We start from the raw sequence: 13251 nt of genomic DNA on the forward strand, positions 1-13251 counted from the left end.
TATACAGAATAGTTTCGGGCAAATAAGAGGACTGCTTATAAAATGCAACCTTACTACAAAATTGTTGAATAAGAAACTATAATTGGAAACCAGTCAGCGAGAAGTAAATGACTGATACCTATATGTAAGTACTATGCCCTATATTTAACTAGGTTGAAATAATACTACCAAAATGACCCAATATTACAGCTAAGTATGTCAATATTGTTTCTTAAAAACCATGATAATCTTTGAAGCCTCATGCAGATTTGTGGCCTTTGAACCCAGAGGAAACTCATAGGCCATCCTGCTTCTGCTTGATTTATCATAATTTGGAATGCAGAATTCCACATTGTCCAAATCAGAGAGATCTGCTTCCGGGTGAATGTATGCATCAGGCCCTCAAATAATTTAGGAGCCAGTCTCTACCAGTATCCTCAATTATTCCTCTCCATCTTAGCAAGAAGTTAATGCTTGCTTCCATCTTCAACCACTCTTTGAAGAATTGAATGTTGTCCCTGATTACTAGACACAATCACTTGGGGCTTCTAGCTAGCTCTGGACTATCCAATTCATATTCCATATATGCTTTAGGAAGGGGGATCCATAGCCTTTCATCAATGTTAGCTACCACTATCTCAAGCCCTAGCAACCAACAGGGGTCCAAAAGGTTGTAGCTTAGCCTAACAATGTCCCATTTCTCCACCCTTGCCCTAGCAAGGCAGCCTACCCAAAGCCCTATAATATCACTATTTGTCCTCCACGAATACTCATAATTGAAAACCCTCTCACCCAGTGCTCTGCTAACTGCAATTAAGCTCATATCATCTATTGGTTGAAATATCCTATTCCATCTTTCTTGCTTAATAGGGCCACAAAAGGTCATAGTGCGATTTTCGAAAGCATGATACATGCAGATATTTGTATCCATGGAGAAACAAAGTTACAAACCAAGGGCTACAGTGAGAATTAACGCTTTCGAGCTAAAACCACTTGTTATAGATTTTAGGAGGAAAAATCTAGAATCAAAATGATGACAAGGATGCCCTAATGGGTTTCGAAAATGTCACTTGAAATCATAACTAAGCAAATTTTCATACACAAAGAAAGATATGCATCATAATATGGTACAAAGCTCGATTTAATGATAATTAAAATCCCGAAATGGGAATAAGTTGGGCAAGAGAATAAACAACTAAGGTGAAAATTTATCCTATTATATTTTGGTTATATATTAATAAGTTTTCTCCATCAGTACCTTTATTGGCTAAGCTATCGGCTTCCTTGTTACCTTCTCTGTAGATATGCGAGAATCTTACTTCTTCAAATTTTCCTAATAGTTTGATGGTTGTTTCTAATCTAGAATTTAAGATCCAATTTGGTGTTCCCCTTTTTTTGAGGGCGTTTAATATGATATGAGAATCCCCTTCAATCATGATCTTTTTAATGCTAAGGCTATTACATATTTTTATACCTTCTTCTACTACTTCAAGTTTTGCTACATTATTGGTCATTATTTCCAGTGATTTAGATCTTTTTGCTAACTAGTTTCCTGATTCATCCCTAATAATACATCCTATACCTACCTTACCTAGATTACCTCTGGATGCCCTGTCAAAATTCAGTCTCTTCCATCCTGGCGGTGGGGGTTCCCATTTACAAGCTTTCCTAGCTAGATTATTTTTCTTTTTATAGTAGAGGGTAGGATTAATGAGAAGAAGCCATAATTTTTTAATCTCTGCATCCCATTCTGTAAATGATCTTTCTTCTGTTGGCCTCTTCCTAAGATCATTGTTCATAAATTTTGTAATAGCTACTTCAATCTTTGTAAGGAGAGCTTGCATGTTAATATCTTGGTTTTGAAAAATACGTCTATTTCTTTCTTTCCAAATCTCCTAGCTTAGAATTGTTGGGGATATATTCCAAAGTTTCCCATATACTTTATTAGGAGGGTCTTTAGGCCAACCCATTAGATGATCTATCCATTTACCTGCAAGAGGGGCAGTCCAATTGACTTTGTATTAGAGCCACCTCTAGCATTCCTGAGTGTATTTACAACAATATGGGAGGTGTTCTACAGTTTCTTCACTTTCTTTGCATAATATGCATCTTGATGGTCCCTCAAGACCCATTTTTTTAATTCTATCTACTATTAGTATTCTCGTTTGCATGGCTACCCAAAGAAACATACCTGCTTTGGGGAGTTCTGCTAGATCCCAACATAAATTTATTGGGAGGGTACTAGCTTCCCATCTTTAGGAATTCGTGATCAATCTATACCCTTCTTTGACTTTATAAGTTCCATCCTTAGAGGCTGCCCAAATTAGTTTGTCCTCCCTATCTTTGATTGAAATTGGGAAGTTTTTTAGAATGTTTTCAAGTCTCTCTTGATCCCCCTGGTTCAGTCCACAATTAGAGAGGGTTTTCCATTTCCATGTCTTTCCTAATTCAGAGTAATTTTCCTCTATATAATCTTTCACTTTTGACCCCCATATTTCCTTAAGGTGAGCCAAAGATTTTGGGGTGGTGTCTAAATAGTTTAAGGGTAGAGTCCATTCCATGAGTCCTCCCAAAACAGAGTTTTTTTTCCTTTCCCTATATCCCAAGTGAGGTATTTGGATATCAAGTTCCGAAAATTAATAATGAAGTTCCATCTTGCAAAACCTTTAGGGGGTTCTCTAATTCTAAATAAAGAGGTACTATCCGACAGGTTAAGATATTTGTTAAAGAGAATTTTGGCCCATTTCCTATCCCTTTCTTGGTACAATCTCCACACTTGTTTAGCTCCTAATGCTTCATTCTGCCATTCTAGATTTTTGATTCCTAGGCCCCCAACTTCTTTAGGTTTGCAAATCTTGCCCCAATTGATAAGAGCTACCTTCTTCTTATCCTCTAGTCCGTTCCAAAAGAAATCTCGTAGTTTCTTTTCTATTTTTAGGTTAATGTTTTTAGGTAATTGTGTATAAGAGAGCTGATAGGTGGGAATTGTTGATAAGATGACTTTGATTTTAGTGGTTCTCCCATCCTTGGTCAGCCATCTTCCTTTCCAAGATTTTGTTTGGTTATCAATTTTCCCTAGTATATGCTCGCATCCTGGGTTGGATTTGCTTCCTTTATCTAGGAATATTCCTAGATATTTAAATGGTAAAGTACCCTTTTTGAATCCTAATTTGTTGCATATATGTTCTTCTCTTTCCTTAGGTGTATTTAAGAAGAAGATTTTTGATCTCTCAATATTGATTTGTTGGGCTAATGCTTTAGTGTATGTCTCTAAAATATGTTGCATATGTTCTACCTCATTCACAGTGCTAATTCCAACAAGAATTGTGTCATCAGTGAACTGTTGATGGGTTGTGTTTTCTACATAATTTGTTACTTTAACTCCTTTAATTTTGTTTTCTACTTGTACAGATTTGAGTGCTCTTTCGAATGATTCTGCCATAATGATGAACAAAAATGACAATATCGGGTCTCCTTGTCAGATCCCCTTAATGGTGTTAAAGAATCCTTCCAGAGTACCATTAATGAGGAGAAATTTTTGGGGGAGATATACATTGGTAGATGATGTTTATCCACTATTTAGAAAAACCAAAGGCTTCTAGAGTTTTACAGAGGAATCTCCAGTCTACTTTATAATAAGCTTTTTGGATGTCTAGTTTTAATAGTATACATGCTTCATTGTTTTTAATTGCAGAGTGGATAGTTTCTTGTATGATTGAAATCCTGTCTAAGATAGATCTACTAGGGACAAAACCAGTTTGTTCTTCTAAAACAAGTTTAGGGAGGAGTTTTTTTAGACGGTTAGCTAAAAAATTTGAGAACACTTTATTTATTTTTTTGAAAAAAGGAGGGGTAAAAAATTATTCAAAGTAAAACCAAGTTACAAAACAAAGGCCAAAGGCCCAAATAAACACTACATACTCCTATCTTCTAGTAAAAACTACTCAAGGATCTCACAATATTCAGAAGGTAACTCATCCCTACCACTAATATCCCATCTACCCACATTCTCTGAAGCCCACTTTGCCAAACAATCTGCCACTCTGTTCCATTTGCGAGGGACATGACAAAAGGAGACAGAATCCAAGGAGCTACAAAGACTAAGAATTTGTCTGGCCAAAGAGGCTAGATGCCAACTAACATCCTCCAACCTCTGGGTATTTAGCATATCCACTACAATTTGAGAGTCAGACTCATAGATGATCTTCTTCCATCCTAAAGAATAACTGTGCTCAATAGCAACCTTAATAGCTAGGGCCTCCATCAAATTATTAGAATGTTGACCCTTGTAAATAAAGAAGAGAAAAACCACTCTACCATCATTGCCTCTACCTATAGCCCCAATACTAGCACGACCAGGGTTACCCCGAGAAGAGTTGTCTGTATTGATCTTCAAGATCCCAATCGAGGAAGGAGACCACCTCCCATCCTGACAAACTTGCTGCTTAACATGGCTAGGTCTTTTACCAAGAAAGCATCCCCAACTATTGTTCCCCAGGTTCAGGTTCCTCACAATAACTTGATCCCTAGGATCTATAGTAATAGACATATCACACTTTGCATAAATAGTCTCTTAGAGTCTATGAAGAATCTTTTTCCACACTTGAAAACTTCCTAGTTTGGAGTCGCAAAAAATTCTACAATTCCTTTCCAGCCAAAGATTCTAGAGAATAAAGGTTTGACCAACCATCTAGGCAACCTACAAGAAAGAAGTCTTCACTAGAAGTCTACCCAAGCTATCCCAGAAATCAATAAGAGAGGAAGCATGAATATAGCCATGACACCAAGCCTCCCACCATCTATGCCATATCTCTCTTGAAAAAGGGTAGAGAAAAAATAAGTGGGAAGCACACTCCTCATTATGCAAACAAAGGAAGCAAATAGAAGGTCCTTGAAAACCTCATTTGCGAAGATTCTCCCAAGTGAGGCATTTCTTCTGAGCCAACAGCCATAAGAAAAAGTTACATTTGGGCCACGAAAAGTTTCTCCAAGCCTTCTTCCACTAGGGCACTTCAACCAGGCCATGCAAGTTCCTGTCAAGTGTAGCATAGCCTTGAGCCACAATAAATTTACCTTTTGGACTAGGACTCCAAGCCAAGTTGTCCCTCCCATTAAGGGAGCTACAAAGCCTATTCTCCAAAACTTTAGAAAGAAGGGCACGATCCTCATCAGATCCACCAACTGGCCACTCTTGAGAATCCTTCCAGCAAGTCACCTCAACTTGACCCAGGCATTTGACAGTCTTAAAATGCTCCACCTTAAGGCATCCAGCATTAGTAAAAGCATGGGAAAGGGGGAGAAGCTGGGGAAAGCTAGAAAGAATGGGAGAGTGGCCATCCCAAGAGTCCTACCAAAATAGAGCATTTGAGCCTCTGTTATAGATCCAGAAGAGACCCATCTTAACAAGTTGGGTTCCCTTCTTAAGAGTATCCCAAATATAGGAACCTTTACCCACCAAAGGAAGTTGTGGCACATCAGAGCAATCTGCACTAGGAAAGTACTTATGGGTAAGAATCTTGGCCCAATCTTGATCTTGATTGTTGCACCATCGCCAGTACAACTTGGCAGCTAGAGTCGTGACAATAAGAGCCATCGATCTAAGCCCAAGGCCACTAGCATGTTTTGGCCTACACACAGACTCCCACTTGACCAAGCTCCACTTCGAGGATAGAAGGCTACTAGACCAAAAGAATTGCCAAGATAAAGCATCAAAGTCCCTCACAAAATTAAAGGGGGGAACCTAAACACAACACCTGTAAATGGGGAGAGATTACACCACAGTCTTTAGTAGAACCACTCTCCTAGCAGAAGATAACCATTTATAGGTCAAATGACTAACCTTCCTCCTAAATTTATCCAAAATCCCTTGCCAGTAGTCCCTTCGCTGAGCACCCAAAGATAAAGGGACCCCGAGGTACATCAAAGGAAGAGAGCCAATTTGAAATCTAAGGATTCTAGCAATCCTATTCTGAATAAGCTGAGGAGTATTAAAGAAATAAATAGAAGACTTATCATCATTAATTTTTTGACCTAAGGCTTTCAAATAGGTATCCAAAGCTTTCCTAATATTCACTGCCTCCTTGATTCTAGCCATGCCCAACAATCTGGTATCATCTACAAACTGAAGATGAGAATAGGAAGGTCGGTCATTTTTCCAGCTTCACCCTTGGATAAGACCCTATTGTACCTGAGATTTTAGAAATCTGCCAAGGCCCTCTGCCATGATAGTGAACAAATAGGGGGAAAGAGGGTCTCCTTTCCAAAGTCCCCGAGAGGCACCAAACAAATTTGAAGGTTCTCCATTAATAAGAACTGAGAAGGAAGACGAGGATACACAACTAAGAACCCATTGCACCCACTCCTCAACAAACCCAAAAGCCAAAATAATATTCTGTAGGAACTCCCAACTCACCTGATCATAAGCTTTGGTGATATCCAATTTAATGAACATGGCTTTCTTCTTAGAAGTAGCCATAGAGTGGACCGCCTCCATTGCTATCACAACCCCATCTAAAATTTGTCTATCGTCGACAAATCCACCCTAGTCAACAGAGATCAAAGAACCAAGAAGTGGCTTGAGTCTCTCAGCAATCAATTTGGTGATGATGTTATAGACAACATTACACAACGCTATAGGCCTAAATTGATCCAGTCGATTAGCCTCTTCCTTCTTAGGTATGAGAGCCAAGAAGGTAGAGTTCAAAGACTGCAGCATCTCTTTATTCCTATGTAATTCCTAGAACACATCTAGGAGATCATACTTTATTATCTCCCAAAATTCTTGGAAAAACTCAATTGAAAACCCATTCAGGCTAGAGGCCTTACCTTTCTTCATATTAAACACAACTTTCTCCAATTCAGGTAACAAGATAGGGCTCAAGAGGGTGTTATTCATCTCTGCAGAGACAAGGTGGGGGATACAATCCAAGATGGCCAGCTCCTCAGTCCCAACAGAAAGATCCTCATGAGTAAAAAGGTTAGTGAAATAATTGACTGCTTCCCTAGAAATATCTTCATAAGAGAAGATCTGAGCTCCACCAATTAACACAAGAGAAGAGAGAAAGTTCCCTTACCTGTGGGCCTTAATAGAGTTGTGAAAGAAAGAAGTGCTGCTGTCCCCCTCCTGAAGCCAACCAACATGAAATTTTTGCTTCTATTAAGTCTCCTCCCAAAGCTCCCATTCTTCCAGATCCTTAAGAGTCGAGGACTCAGATGCACTCAGCTCAGAGCTCAACCCACGGTCACGAATTTGGTGGGTAATATTATCTAGCTTGGTCTAAGTAGCAATCTTCTGAGCATGTAGATTCCTAAAGCATTGTTTATTCCATCTCTTAAGCCTAAACTTCATGTGTTGAAGCCTCTTACTAGAAGTAAAGATGGCCATACCATGGGAAGGCTTCCCCTCATACCACCAATCCAAAATAAGTTATGGTAGAGACAAGTCTCTTAACCACATCAGCTGGAATTTGAAAGAAGGATTTTTGGTGGTTCTGTAAGAGGAGATGGAAAGCCTAATAGGCCAGTGGTCAGAGCCCCTCCAATCAAGAATTTTAGAACTAGTGATCCACCTGTTGTTCATCCAATAGCAGGAAACCAAGAATCTATCAAGCCTTTCTGAGATAGCCTCGCCACCACTTCTTCAGTTATTCCATGTAAAGAAACCATTGGTTGGCTTCACATCAATGAGATTCAAGGATCTAATCATATCCCTGAGCAGATTTGAAGACAAGTCCAGCCTGGCAAGTCCTCCTCATTTTTCATCCAAGCTAGAAACAACATTCAAATCTCTAGCCATAATCCATGGGAGATAGAGGTCCATGGACCAGATGAATCTGATATGAGCCCATAACTGGGACTTTCCTGAGAAATTAGTAGGAGCATAAATATTGGATAAAAGACACCTTTCTCCAGTCTTGAAACTAGAGGCAACCAAAGAAATAGAGGACCGACTGGAAAGCCACCATAAGGGGGAAACTTTCCTTGGGTTCCAGAAGCAAGCCACTACCCTCGAACTATTTAGAGTACCCACCCCTTGGCAAGAGCATTGGGGCCAAATCCGCAAAGCACAGTTAGCCAAACCATCCATTGAAAGCTTAGTTTCCTTAATAAAGACCACATTAGGAGACTGAGACTCAATTATTTCGTGAACAACCTTTTTTCTGGGGATGTTGTTCAACCCCATTACATTCCATGATAGAACAATCATTTATGAGGTTGGGAGAAATGAGAATCAATGGGTTTCACAGACCCAGACTCAACCAAATTTTCACCCATTATCTTCACTTTATCTTGATTAGTCTTCATACCACTCTTTGAAGGTTTTTCTGAAGTCCCCTTTTTGAAAGATTTCTACTGAATGCCTAATACAAGAGGGGTCTTAATACACTTTATAGAATCAGAGGTCCCTTAGCGTAAGGGAACCAAGAGCCACCAAGACTGAGCCCTTTCAACCTTGTGACCCTCAAAGGTCTCCAATATCTTGAATAAGAGGAGGCAAATCAATATCCAGCTGTCTAGCCTGTTGGGCTCCTGAAGATAAAATTTGATCCCCCTTCTACAAATCTACAACTACATTCTCATGCTAACCTGAGTCCCTTGAAGCCAACTCAACTAGTTTACCTTCCTCTTGGACCAAATCCCCAAGGGCATCAAACCTATTAAAGGTGTCATCAGTCCGTCTGTCCATCCAGGTTCTCTTCTTACCCTTGTCATTGTTACAGGACTTAACCTAAATAAATCCCTTGCTATCAACAAGTCCATTAGAACCAAGTGCCTTTCCTTTGTCCTCTCGAGGGGGGGGACAACCAAGGAAGGAGACTTATTCTTGGGACATCTGCGATGTAAATGACCATATTCATGGCAAATTATGCATCTGAATGGAAGGGTCTCGTAATCTAGCTATTGGATCCAGGAAGATGATCCCATACAAATATCCATAGAATCTGGCAATGGATTATTTAAATCAACTTCTATGCAAATACGGGCAAAAGAAATTACCTTATGATCTTGAGTCTAAGTAGCCAAGCCCACAAGTTTTCCAAGAAGCATAGAGATTGAATGAAGAATATCTTCCCTCCAGAATTCCAAAGGAAGCCTCAATAAGCAGACCCACACCAGAACCCATGAGGGGATCTCCTTAGCAGAGTTGAAACCTGTGTGCCAAGGTTTGATGAAGAGCCCCACCTGGTTAAAGAAATAGGCGCCTCCTTCAAAAGCCTTATTTTTGTTTGACATGCTTGAAAAGATAACCAGGAAGTAATTATTGGCCGCTAGCAAAATCTCCATGTCTCCTTCTAGATTCGACACCTGACGTGCCCAAGAGTCCAACACTAGCAAAGAGAGGTGAAGGCCCTAAAATTTGCAAATGAGAGCATGATTGCACTGGTAATTAACATCTTCTGAAACTTGCACTCGTTGAATAACCAAGACTGGTCGATCCTCGGATCTTTGCTAACACCCATTAACTTTTCTTAATCGAACCACCCCTTTTGGAGAGGGATCTCGTTCTTGTAGCAAGGGTTTTCCAATCAGATCCTTATCGTTGGCATGCATTAGAGATGACGACTCACCCATCTCCATATCTCTGAATAAAATTTGAGAAGAGGCTATGCCTCGATCCCCCATATAGATAAACCAAGATTCAGCACCAAGAGAGCAAAAGATGGGGTTGGAGCCCCATAATAACCAAAACCCCACAGGCCCCCCCACCGAGATCACACCAAGAGCGGGTCTCTCAAAGAAAGCGGCCCCCCATGATAGGAAAACAAAGAAAATGTTGTGCAACCCGGCCCCCACCAGTCAAAAGAAACGAACACCCCCCACAAAGAGTAGTCAACCACCCCAAAGGCTTGGATGCCCGCGACAAGCTCAAAAAAAGCTAGGTCATGCAGGCCCTAGCGTGAACCAGGACCCTACGCGTCGTTGACCTCCATTCTCCCATTCGCCATCCTGAGAACACTTTATAAATAGTATTACAAAGTGTGATTGGTCTAAAGTCCCTTGGTTCTTTACATTCATTTTTTTGAGGATAAGAGTAAGAAAAGTATGATTGATTTCTGTTAAGAGGGATCCTCCATTCCTAGAGGCTTCCAGAACTTTCCATAGGTTTATTCCTAGTATATCTCAACATTGTTGAAAGAAGAATGCTTGAAACCCATATGGGCCTGGGGATTTATTAGGATTGATATTGAAGAGTGTGGTTTTAACTTCTTGAAGAGTACAAAGTTTATTTAGGAATCTATTATCCTCATCTATGATCAGCTTGGGAATAGCTTTTAACATTTCCTCTTGATCTACTCTATTAGAAGAGTCAAAATTATTAAGGGTGTGTTTAAAATAGTTGACAAAGATTTCAACTATTTCTTCTGAATTTTCAGTTTGCTTAGCTTGCGGATTCTTGATCTTTGTTATGTTATTACGGTTTCTATTGTAAATTGTGCTATTATGAAAGGATTTTGTGTTGCGATCTCCTTCTAATAGCCACTTTTCTCTAAATTTTTATTTCCAGAATGTTTCTTCTTTTGTTAATATTTCTTATTGTTTTAATAGCTACTCTTTCTCTAGTTGATAAGATTAATTATTCATCCCCTTAGTTATTATTTCTTTGTTTAATTCAATTATTTTTTCTTTTCTATCTAGTTTTTCTTTGAAGATATTTTTTAATTGCATTTTATTCCATTTTTAAAAAAATTCTTTGATGTTTTTTTAATTTTGAAACTAAGCAAAACATTTTTGATCCCTGAAATTGTTCTTCCTACCACCATCCTTTTATCTAATCCATGAAAGATTTGTCCGTAAACCACATCTTTTCACATTTGAATGGATTCCTACTTGGTTTAATCTACTCTTTGATTTCCAGCTTTATAGGGAAGTGATTTGAACTTGCCATTGGTAGTATTTCTGCATTTACTACTTTATCTAGTATGCTAAGCTCACCTTTTAGGAGAAATCTGTCCAAATGTTCTGCGATATAACAAAAAAATTTCCTTCTATTATTCCACATATATAAGCCATTCTTGGTGATTATGTCAACAAGGGAGTCCTTCTGGATCTAGTTTCTGAAGTCATCCATGGCTCTAGAAACTAGACAATTTCCTTTGTGTTTCTCCTCTTTTTTTAGAACAACATTGAAGTCTCCTCCTATGATGATGGTTTCATTTGGTTTTGAATTGATAAATGCACTGATTTCATTCTAGACAACTAATTTCTCTAATGTTTGAGTGGGCCCATAGACATTTATTATAATCAACTGTATGTTTGATTTTTTACTGGTAGCTCTACTTCCCATCCAATTAGTGTGGGTAGTTATTTCTTCTATATTCACTTGCCAAGAATTCCATATGATTCCTAGTCCTCCTGAAGCTCCCTATGACTGTTTAAATTTTGATTTCTACTTCCCCAATTTCTGACTTAACTTTATTCCTTCTTCATTGTTTAATTTTGTTTCTTGTATTAATGTAATGTTTGAATCAAATAAAGTGAGACTACGCTTTAATAAGTGTTTCTTGCTAGGGGCATTTAAGCCCCTAGCATTCCAAGTGGTGATTCTCATTGATCCTTGGGAAGGATCTCCCCCTTCCCACTTTGTAGATTATTAGAAATCTTGGTTTGTTCCTTTACTTATCCTGCTACCTCCCTAAGTTCTTTTAGTGATTTCCTTCCTCGTTTCTGCATTGTTTTCCCACAATTTGGTGTCTTCATTCCTTCCTTATTTACTGAGATACCTATCCTTTCCAAATTTTGATCCTTTAGCACTTTTTCTGCTATCACTAAATCTTCTCTTTCCTAGAAGTCTTCTGTAATTATTTCTTTGATTATCATCTTATTTCTTTGATAATCTTTACCTTTTGAGACTTGGCCTTTCCCTATTAACTTTAATTCTTTGTTGTTTTCACCTTTATTAGGGTTGTCCCCTAAGCCATTCCATATGATTTGCTCTTGGTTTTGGGGATGTTATCATTATTCCTGATGCTATTTCTGTTCCTTCTCTGATTGGTGCAAACATGTCCTTTCCATTACTAGGAGTTTGCCAAAATTTGCAACTCTTCTTTTTCACTTTCTTTTTTTATTGTGATGTTGCTCCATTGGGCTAAATCTACCAGCGGGATGTTTACTTCTTATTCTAAGGTCCTTAGTTGGTGGGCTTCTTCTTGAATTCTGTCTTTTGTAGAACGTTTTCCTTCATTGTTTCTTAGTTCTGTCTGCTCAATTTTTGATTTTTCAACTAAGACTTCTAATTGTTCTTCTCCTCGGGCTTCAATTTCGCTGCTCCTATTCTTTGATGTTTCCCTTGTTTCTTATATTTGTATCCTTTTTCCTTTGTGTTCTTTGTGAACAACTTCCGCCAACATGCTTTGATCTATCAGATCATTCTATAGTAGAAGGATCTCATGAAATAGCTTGTTTACTTTTTTAATGTTGAGTTCCATTGCTTCTACTATCTCTCTTTCCATTTGACAATCCTTGTACCTTTTAAATTTATCCAATGAGTGCTGATAGTTTACATTTGCCATCCAATCTTTTTCCGTCATTCCTTCTATTTCCAAATTCTCTTGTAAGTATTCTTCTTTATTCTCTGGATTTCTTTTATTTGGGTTTTTAACCTTTTTTGCTGCCCTTTGACTTCCTCTGTTATCCTTTGTTATTACAGCTTCTTTTGCATTCCTTTTTTTTCCCATGCCTCTGCTTTCTTTTGATTTTATGCTGCCTTTAAGGTTATTTTTGATATGCATTTTATTTAAATTTAGATCCTTAATTTTATCTATTTCTCCTGAATATTCTTTGAACAATAAGTTATAAATGGATCTATTGGTTATAATTTTCCTACTTACTATGTTGCTTAGATATGATTTTACCAGAACCTTGATTTTATTAGATTTAATTTTACTATCTTTGAATCCTATGAGAGATCCAAAGATTCACCTATTCTTTTTATGATATCATCCTCCATTAGTTTCGATGGTATGTCTGAGCATTCCATCCATTTGACTAATTATATATTTTTAATGTGGTTTTTGTTAAACTTTGGTTGCCATGTTGTAAAGTTGATGTGATGTCCCTTATAGAAGTAATTGTCATAACTTAAAATTCTAGTTTTATCCTTTGAATTCTGATAAAGTATGAGCCAATATTTGTCTGCAAAAGAGATTATGTTACTTACCTTGTCGCCCCATTTCTTGGATATGATTCGTACCAGCTTGATTCTATATTTTGGTGGTCCATTCCAGTACATATAGATGCCCTTTTTTGAGCAATCCATCCATCTTCATTTAC

The sequence above is a fragment of the Cupressus sempervirens genome, chromosome 10 (assembly GCF_028749045.1).
Source record: "Cupressus sempervirens isolate cs-2001-9-10 chromosome 10, ASM2874904v1, whole genome shotgun sequence".
In the NCBI taxonomy this organism is placed as follows: Eukaryota; Viridiplantae; Streptophyta; class Pinopsida; order Cupressales; family Cupressaceae; genus Cupressus; species Cupressus sempervirens.